Raw genomic sequence first — 9,248 nt, 5'->3', positions numbered from 1 at the left:
CAGCTTATGTTTGGGAATGTTTTTACCTTTATTCATTTCTAAAGGATGGCTTTGTTGGGTATAGTATTCTTCAAAGACAGTTTGTTTTTTTCCCTTAGCACTATGAAAATATTATCCCACTCCTTCCTAGGCTATAAAGTTTCTTCTGAAGAGTTTTCTGTCCAGTGAATCTGAGCATGCTATGTGTCTCTTTTCTCTTGCTGTTTTGAGAATTCTCTTTGTATTTAGCTTTTGAGAGCTTGGTTGGGTTGAATCTGACTGGTAACCTCTGACATTCCTGTATCTGGATATTTGTATCCTTCTCCACATTTGGGAATTTTCCTGTTTTTGATCTCTTTGAATAATCTCCTACCCTTTTGGCTTTCTCAGGTCCCTCTTGAACTTGAACAATAACCTAAAATTTTGCTCTTGTAATGCTGTCCCAAAGTTCCCATAAGATTTCTTTATTTTGCTTCATTCTGTTTTTTTTTTCTCTCCTCTAACTGTATATTTTCAAATAGCCTGTCTTCCAGTTCACTGATGTTTCTGTTTGGTCTATTCTGTTATTAATCCTTCTATTGTGTTTTATTTTTTCCTCTTTTTTTTATTAGTTGTTCAAAACATTAAAAAGCTCTTGACATATCATATTTCATACATTTGATTCAAGTGGGTTATGAACTTCCATTTTTACCCCGTATACAGATTGCAGAATCACATTGGTTACACATCCACGTTTTTACATAATGCCATATTAGTAACTGTTGTATTCTGCTGCCTTTCCTATCCTCTACTATCCCCCCTCTTTTATTGTGTTTTAAATTTTGCTTAGTGAACATTTCAGTGCAAGGGTTTCTGGTTTTTTTTTTTTTAATGACTTCCATTTCTCTGTTAAGAGTACTGAATCATTTATGTTTTTTTCTTGAGGCTCATGGAGTTTCCTTAAAACAACTATTTTGGATTCTCTGAGAGTCTGTATGTATCAATGGCTTGATGATTGGACTCTGGCACATTATCTTGTCTGTTAAATGAGGTCATGCTTCCCTGAAAATTCTTGATGCTTGTTGGCATATGATGTTGTCTTTATATTGAAGGATTAGGTATTTATGTTGTCTTCATAATCTGGCCTTGTTTGTGCCTGTCCTTCCAGAAGTTTTAGTTGGCTGCTTATTTTCTCTGAGGTCTCTTCTATTGCAGCACTAGATGGTGCACTAAGTCCAAGTTTTCTGCAAGTTCATGGTTGGTGTGTTGTCACTGTTTCAGCACTAGAGGGCACTCTAAGCTCAAGTTTGTCCTAAATCCATAGCTGATGTATTGTTCAGAATAAACTAGAGAAATGCCTAAAAAGGGAAGTCTGAGCCACTGGGATTACAGGCATGTGCCACTGCACCTGGCAAGTGAGTTTCTCTCTCTCTCTTTTCTTTTTTCTTTGTGGGGCTGGGGATTGAACCCAGGACCTTGTACATGTGAGGCAGGCACTCTAAAAACAAGACAGGAATGCCCTTTTTCACCACTTCTATTTAACATAGTTCTTGAAATTCTAGCCAGAGCAATTAGACAGATGAAATAAATTAAGGGGATATAGATAGGAAAAGAAGAACTCAAACTGTCACTATTTGCTGACGACATGATTCTATACCTAGAGGATTAAAAAAATTCTACCAGAAAACTTTCAGAACTAATAAATTAATTTAGCAAAGTAGCAGGATATAAAATCAACACCCATAAATCAAAGGCATTTCTGTACATCAGTGACAATTCCTCTGAAAGAGAAACTAGGAAAACTACTCCATTTACAATAGCCTTAAAAAAAAATACCTGGGAATCAATTTAACAAAAAAGGTGAAAGACCTCTACAATGAAAACTACAGAACACTAAAGAAAGAAATTAAATAAAACCTTAGAAGATGGAAAGAATCTCCCATGTTCTTGGATAGGCAAAATTAATATTGTCAAAATGACCGTACTACTCAAAGCACTATACAGATTTAATGCAATTCCAATCAAAATCCCAATAACATTCCTCACGGAAATGGGAAAAGCAATCATAAAATTCAACTTCAAAAATTAGAGACCCAGAATAACCAAAGCAATCCTTAGCAAGAAGAATGAATCAGGGTGAATCACTATACCAGAACTTAAACTATACTACAGAACAATAGTAAAAAAAAAAAAATGGCATGGTATTGGCACCAAAATAGACTTGTAGACCAATGGTACAGAATAGAGGACACAGAGACACACCCACATAGATATAGTTATCTCAGACAAAGGCACCAAAACATATATTGGAGAAAAGATAGCCTCTTTAACAAATGATGCTGGGAGAACTAGAAATCTGTATGTAGCAAAATGAAACTAAGCCCCTTTCATCACGCACAAAACTCAATTCAAAGTGGATCAAGGACCTAGGAATTAGACCTTGTGCCTAACAGAAGAAAAAGTAGGCCCAAATCTTCATCATGTCGGGTTAGGTCCTGCTTTCTTAACAAGATTCCTACAGTGCAAGAAATGAAATCAAGAATCAATAAATAGGATGGATTCAAGCTGAAAAGCTTATTCTCAGCAAAAGAAACAATCAGTGAAATGAATAGAGAGCCTACAGATGGGAGCAAATTTTTACCACGAGCACATCAGATAGAGCACTAATCTCTAGGTTATATAAAGAACTCAAAAAACTTAACACAGGAAAACCAAATAACCCAATCAGTAAGTGGGCCAAGGAACTGAACAGACACTTCTCAGAAGATGATATACAATCAATCAACAAATATATGAAAAAATGTTCAACATTTTGAAATGCAAACCAAAACTACTCCAAGATTTCATTTCACTCCAGTCAGAATGGCAGCTATTAAGAATACAAACAACAGTAAGTATTGGCAAGGATGTGGTGAAAAAGGCACACTCACACATTGCTGGTGGGATTGCAAATTGGTATAACCAGTCTGGAAAGCAGTATGGAGATTCCTTGGAAAACTTGGAATGGAACCACCATTTGACCCAGCTATCCCTCTCCTTGGTTTATACCCAAAGCTCTTAAAAACAGCATGCTACAGGGACACAGCCACATCAATGTTTATAGCAGCACAATTCACAATAGCTAAATTGTGGAACCAACCTAGATGCCCTTCAGTAGATGAATGGATAAAGAAACTGTGGTTTATATAATATCACTCAGCATTTAAAGAGAATAAAATCATGACATTTGCAGGTAAATGGATGGAGCTGGAGAATATCATGCTAAGTGAAGTAAGCCAATCCCAAAAAACCAAAGGCCAAATGTTTTTCTCTGATATGTGGATGCTGATCCATAATGGGGGTGGGTGGGGGGAGCATGGGAGGAGTGGAGGAACTTTAGATAGAGTAAAGGGGAGGGATGAGAAGGGAGGGGACATGGGGGTAGGAAAGACGGTGGAATGGGATGGACATCCTTACCCTAAGTACATGTATGAAGACACGGTCTGACTGTATTTTGTGTACAACCAGAGACATGAAAAATTGTGCTCTACATGTGAACTATGAATTGAAATGCATTCTGCTATCATGTATACCAAATTAGAATACATAAATAAATTTTAAAAAAAGAATTTAAATTTTTTTTTAAAGGGAATTCTGTTCCAGAAATCTTAGGGACCTAGGTGGGCCCAGATGCTTTGTCACAGTCCTTGGCCTGTGGCCAGGTACCAAGGGATTCTGCCCACCTTTAGGCCTCTCTGTGGAGGGCTCAGCCTTGGGCTCCTATGCAAGGACTTGGGGACTTCCTTCCTTTTCCCAGCATAGTAGATAATCACTCAATTCATGTTGTACTGCTTAGGATTGGGGGAGGGATGATGCAGGGCATCCTGTGGCCCCCAAAGCTGCAAGACTGGGTCACACCCAGATGATTTGCTTGTCCTGTGTGCATTTTATTTTCTCATACACAGTGTGTTGCTGCCTTTGTACATATTCCATCTGAGATGAATAACAGAGTCCCAGGCCAATGATAAAAGAGGCTCAGGTACAGGAAATGAATGTCGATCAGATCGGGGGATAAACGAACCCGAAAGCAAAGTGGTGAGATCCAGCTGGAGAGATTTGATTTGGGGGTTTGTAGATTCATCTGACCTTACTTAATTGAAACTGTAAAGAGTTTTATGGCACCAAAATACTGGAAATATCTCCCCAGGACATTGGAGCCAACACAGGGACACTCGGTGTGGCTGGGGTTCCCACAGGAGAGTTAACTAGCTGTCTCAAGTTCCAACAGCCCTGGTGGGAGCAATTCACTCACCAAGGCTTGGATTTTGTTTCTTCTGGATTGGACTTAAACAGAACCTCAGAAAACTCAGCAACAGGCTGTTTAAAAGCATGTACTCTGAGTCAAACGTAAACACAAAGGTCTGTTTTTTTTTTTATATGAAGTACAAGCTTTGTAAGGTTGCCAAATGTTTCTCCACTGGTTTTAAAAATTGAAGTAGAAACCACTGAAGAGTGGAAAACATTCCACAGAGGAAATTCTCAGGTTGACATCACAGAGAAGTCAATGTCTGGGGACAAGAGCCCCATGAAGGAGGCTGGCAGGAGGGAGCCACAGGCGGGGTGGAATCCCGGCAGGACGCTGTGAACCTGCATTTGCTCCAGAGGGGCTCCTCCACCACAGCCGAGGTGAGGTGTCATGTTTAAGTTTTGCCAAAGTTTCTCAATTCCCCGATAGCCACATTTCACATACCTGTGTCCCAAAGGGTTGGACGGACAGAAACAGACACATCCACAGAGGAGCTGCCGTCCTTTTTTTTTTTTTTTTTTTGCATTTAATTTTTAAAATTTGTTCTTTTTAGTTATACATGACAGTAGAATGTATCTTGACATATTATACATACAGGGAGAATTACTCCCCATTTATTTGGTTGTACATGATGTGGAATTACACTGGTTGTGGACTCATATATGAACTAAGAAAGTTATGTCTGATTCATTCCACTGTCTCTCCCATTCCCATCCCCACTCTTTTCCCTTCATTCCCTCTATCCAATCTGGTGAATCCCCACCCCCACCCCCAACCCCAGCCTATTGTGAGTCAGCATCCATAGAGCAGAGAGAATATCTGGCTTTTGGATTTGGGGATTGGCTTATTTCAGTTAGCATGATATTCTCCAGTTCCATCCATTTACCTGAAAATGCCATAATTTCATTCTTTTTTATGGCTGAGTGATATTCCATTGTGTGTATATATACCATATTTTCTTTATCCATTCATCTATTGAAGGGCACCTAAGTTGGTTCCATAGCTTAGTTATTGTGAATTGAGCTACTATAAACATTGATGTGGCTGCATCACTATGGAATGCTGATTTTAAATCCTTTGGGTATATGCTGAGGAGAGGGATAACTGGGTCAAATGTTGGTTCCATTCCAGATTTTCCAAGGAATCTCCATACTGCTTTTCACAGTGGTTGCACCAATTTGCAGTCCCATCAGCAATGTATGAGTGTGCCTTTTCCCCCCACATACTCGCTAACATTTTTTGTTACTTTTATTTAAACAACATTGTTGTATTTTTGATAATTACCATTCTGACTCAAGAGAGATGAAATCTCAGTGTAGTTTTAATTTGCGTTTCTTTGATTGCTAGAAATGATGAGTATTTTTTTCCTGTATTTGTTGACTGGTCATATTTCTTCTGTGAAACATCTGTTCAGTTCCTTTGTGCATTTATTGATTGTGTTTTCTTTTTGGTATTAAGTTTTTTGAGTTCTTTATATATCCTAGAGATTAATGCTCTATCTGAGGTGCAGGTGGCAAAGGTTTTTTCCCATTCTGTAGGCTCTCTCCTCATGTTCTTGATTGTTTCCTTTGCTATGAAGAAACTTTTTAGTTTGATTCCATCCCATGCATTGATTCTTGATTTTACTTCTTGCACTTTAGGAGTTTTGCTGAGGAATTTGGTTCCTAAGCTGCCATGATGGAGAATTGGGCCTACTTTTTCCTCTTGTAGGTGCAGAGTCTCTGGCCTAATGCCTAGGTCCTTGATCCACTTCGAGTTTTGTGCAGTGTGAGAGATAGGGGTCTAATTTCATTTTGTTACATATGGATTTCTAGTTTTTCCAGAACCATTTGTGGAAGAGTCTATCTTTTCTCCAACGTATGTTTATCCGCCCTCCACTCTTCATCCAGAAATGGAGAGTGGGCGAGGGAAGACCACAGTCTCAGGGTTGCTTTGGAAATGATGCTCTAACCAGAGACCCATTTCTAAAGACTTCCGGTTCAGGCTCTGCCCCCTGGAACCAGTGCCTTTACCTGCTGGACCGTCTTCCTCTCCACCTCCCCTTCCCTTTTTCTTTACTCCTCTTAGAAATGAAGAGTGACCAAGTCACTCACCAATCTCGGACCACCTTCTAGGCATCCTTTAACCTGAGGGTCACTTCTCTATGGCACGGAGACTGGGGTTGGCCTGATTGGGGTGATGTTGACATCAGCAATCTCACACCCGGGGTCTGCAGGCTGACCCCTGAGCTTGGGGAGGCAGGACAGGGCTACTTCGTAGGTGTCCGACAGAGGGTTTTGTGTATTAGACCTAATAAAACACTGAAGAGGAGTTTCGCGTTTTCTTATTCCATATTGCAGAGGAGTTGTGCTATGGGGACAGAAGCAAACTGCACCACAAGGGGACCTCACAGATAGTTGGGGAAGCGCAGAGCTTGGAGATCCCAGAGCTAATGCTGGGGATCCAGAGGCTGAGGCCTCCAGGGAAGGGCTGGTTTTCAAGTGCTGAGTTGTGTAGATGCAAAATAGAAAATGGAAACGCCTGTAGGCCGTTGTGGGACCACTGCTGTGACATCCTTGCCTGGGTGTGACATGCCAGCATGAGACACTAGGAAGGGGGAGATGGCCAAGTGTGGGCTGCCAAGCTGTGCTTCTGGGTGAGTGGGATCCACCCTGAAGCCCCCACATTCTCCTCGAGGATCTGCCTCTGGTTATGGAGGAGGCTTTGGTTGGTAAATTTGCCAATTGCCAGCCCTCCCCTCCAGGGACGAGTCTTGGGCTGATCAGGAGCCAGGGCCAGTGGTAGGGTGATTGTTCAGTGGAACAAACCAAGGTCCTTGGTTTGAGAGGTGGCTTCCCAGCACTGTCCCCGCTCCTCCCTGCCGGTGTGCAGAGGGTGAACTGGTCAGCCTCACCCTTGGCCCTTCTAGACTCCTGGCTCACCCCTGCAGCCCCTTCCAAGCCACGGAGCCATAGGTGCTCACCATCCCCTTTAGTAAGTGGGATCAAGTCTCTTTTGGGGGCTGCATGTGTGGAGGTCCTGCAAGCTTTATTGTAAGGGTCACGTTTTCTTCAGGATTAGCCTTTCCTTTACAGAGGTCACTGGCTGAGCTGCAGCTTTGCTGATTAAAAACCCCTCACTAGTCAGTGCTGATTCCCTCCGGGAAGCCCTTCCTCTTCCCTCTCCCCCGCAGCTCTGACCACTGTGACTTCACACATTCCAAAGTGGGCTCCAACTCCACTTGCACCTTCTCCCCTCCCCCACGTGTAGCTCATTTGGGTTACAAGAATTCACCTTCAGGAGGAATTTCATTTTACCTCTTAGTTGACGAGGCATTCCGCTCTGTTCCCGGGGACCCATTTAGATTCTGCCTGTCTTTAGAGTAAGGCAGGCAAAAAAGGGAATCGCTTATATGGTGGTTATCACTACCATGTCAAGTTGTGGCTGCCTTGGAGAAACTCTCTCGGGTTGCTGGGTGACGGTGGCAATGACCTTTATCTCCTATGTTTTGTTTTTACTTCTTTTTGGATTAGGGGTCTAATTACACTTGTAAACCTTGTATGCCATAGGCTAAAACAAACAAAGACTTTTGAGGTTCAGAGAGAGGTTAAGTGACTGGTCTAAGATGACACAGCTAGAGAACACTCAAGCCAGAATTCAAATCCAAGTCTCTCTCTCCCGCCGTATGCTTAACTGACATATTTAGAACTTATATTAATATATTATTATATATCATACTGGAATCAGAAGTTTCATGTTTTACTGTGTGTGGGCAAAATCCCAAGACTCAAAGGAGGCTGGTTTCCTTATGCCATGATTAAGGTGTGAAATATTTCAAAAGCAGTGACAACGAGGACGAGAGGAAGGTATCAGCAGTACTCTCTTCAAGGTTAGAGTCTGTATTTAGAAACATGTCCCTAATTTGGGCAACACTTTCACTGGCTATCTGGGCAAAGATCAAACTGCATACATTTCTGTCCCCCTGTCCCCCACCTGTTTGTTAAGAAAGTAGCTCGTGGTTGAAGATGTAGTTTTGCAGCCTGGGCAGGTGAGAATAGTTAATGGGGATGTCATACTTGCTCTTCCTTGCTGGATTATTTCTAAGACTCAGTTCTTGTTTTCTAATCGATCATGTTGACAAAAAGAAAATACACACACACCAGTGTTACAAAACCTTGTATTAATCATTTCCCTTCACTTTCAATATAACGTTGATATGAAATATAGCCATGATTCTTAGTTACATGGGAGGAAATGAGTAATAAATATATTGTAGCAAGTTTAAACCACAAGGGTGTTTCACTGGTAACAACATTTGAAAACTGTACACTTGCAAAGAAAGCATGTTCAAACATTAGTATATCTGTATATCAGTAAAGCTTTTACATGTAACAAACATGCTCTTTCCATATATGACAAAATTTAAAAAATATGCATTGCTTGGCAACATGAGCTAGGCAAAAATATTTCTTTGTTCACTAACTTTATACAGGAAAACAGGACGCAAGGCATGCATGTACAATACGGATGCCTTCATGGGCATGCAACAGAAGAGAGCTTTTTAAAAGTCAGTTTACATTAGGCATAAATACATGAGGGTTATATATTAATAAGGGAGGAAGTTTCTGTTTGACATTATGAACATTCCTGTTTTCTTCCTATTCCTCCCAGAGGAATACACATTCACCTTTAAGTAAAGATAAAGGAATTACAAAAAAATAAAACTCACTTTGCAAACATCTCTGATGACTTGTAAAAAAGAAAGAAAAAGAAACATTAGTGTTATCACAGCTCCATGTGCAAATGATCCTTCTGTAGGTTCTGCTTGTAACAGGCACACCCGAGTGCCTTGGTTAGGCTGCTTCCCCGCACCCAGGCTGCAGAGGACTGTCAAGGTCATCTCCAGAGGGGCACCGCATGGGGCCTGCTTTACCTCCCCATGCTGCCCTCCTGGGTTGCAGGCCCATGCATGGGTCCCAGCTCAGTGCTCAGCCCGGGCTCTGGGGATACACATCTACAAACCTTG

Source organism: Spermophilus citellus (genome assembly GCF_964194105.1).
Source record: "Spermophilus citellus genome assembly, chromosome: 4".
Classification (NCBI taxonomy): Eukaryota; Metazoa; Chordata; class Mammalia; order Rodentia; family Sciuridae; genus Spermophilus; species Spermophilus citellus.
This window is presented reverse-complemented; position numbering follows the sequence as displayed.